Genomic DNA, 1,140 nt, shown 5'->3' on the forward strand with positions numbered 1-1,140 from the left:
GACTCAAAAAAGGAAAGAAGGATATCTGCTTTTTTCTTCTACCAGCAACACCCACCACTCTCAACTTTCGATCTGTCTTAACTTAAGTAGGATCTTTGTCTTTTATAACCCTTGACAGCCAGGAAGAGAACAGCCCCACGGATATGCAAATGACTTGCCCTAGAAAAACACTACCTACACTGTTTGAACAAACAACACCAGAACATGTTTCATCTCTTGGAACAGGATCAATATTAAAATCTAACATCTGTTATAGTCGGAAATATGTCTATACCTGTACCTATAATCATATGTGTAAAGTACTGTAAATGATTTCAAACCATTCATCAAAATCATTTCACCAATCACTCATCAGTGCTAACACATCGATTTCCATACAATACCAACAAAATCCTCACAATTACTATCAGCAATAAGATGCAGAGTTTCCACAAAGGCTGCTCTGAAAAAGAAAGTGTCTTTACAGTATCCTTACAATTGCTTCAGTCCAACAGAGTTGAATTTCATATCTGATAATATATGATTATTCTTCTGACAATATTTCTTGTTTACTTTCTCCGTCTCCCACTCAACTGCAGGAAGTGATCAAAAGACTCACACACACGTGCGAACAGCTGCCCTATTTTCAGAGGGGCAGTTTGGTTCAAAGTATTACAACTCACTAATAAGGATGCTGAACTGATACAAAGATATCAAGATGCTGGGACCAGCTGTACAGTTTAATTAGGTGAGAATCTCTTCCTTCTCGTGGCATACAATGTTTAGCTGAGCTTAAGGAAATAGAGTTTGTCCTGTTCACTTTTACAACCTAAAACTTCATACAAAGGGCACCACTGACTGTTAATTTCTTGAGTAAACACAACATTTATGACAGCCCTTTGAACCTTTACCACGCGTTTTACACCACATTGTGCAACACTTCAGTCAGAGCTGTACTGACCCGTAAAAAGCTTCATTCCTTGCGTTATAAAATGAGCTCCTTTTTGTCAAGAACATTTCTTTCTTTATTTTGATCAGAGTTCCCTTTTATTTTTAAGAGCTGTCCCTCTCAGCCTGCACGTCTTCTTATTCTCAGAGATTTTTACATCATCCTGTAGGTGGCAGCAAATCTCACATTTCAGAATGAAAAGGAAATTTAAA

This window comes from Leuresthes tenuis, unplaced genomic scaffold (genome assembly GCF_036924035.1).
Source record: "Leuresthes tenuis unplaced genomic scaffold, fLeuTen1.0.hap1 SCAF_5, whole genome shotgun sequence".
Taxonomy (NCBI): Eukaryota; Metazoa; Chordata; class Actinopteri; order Atheriniformes; family Atherinopsidae; genus Leuresthes; species Leuresthes tenuis.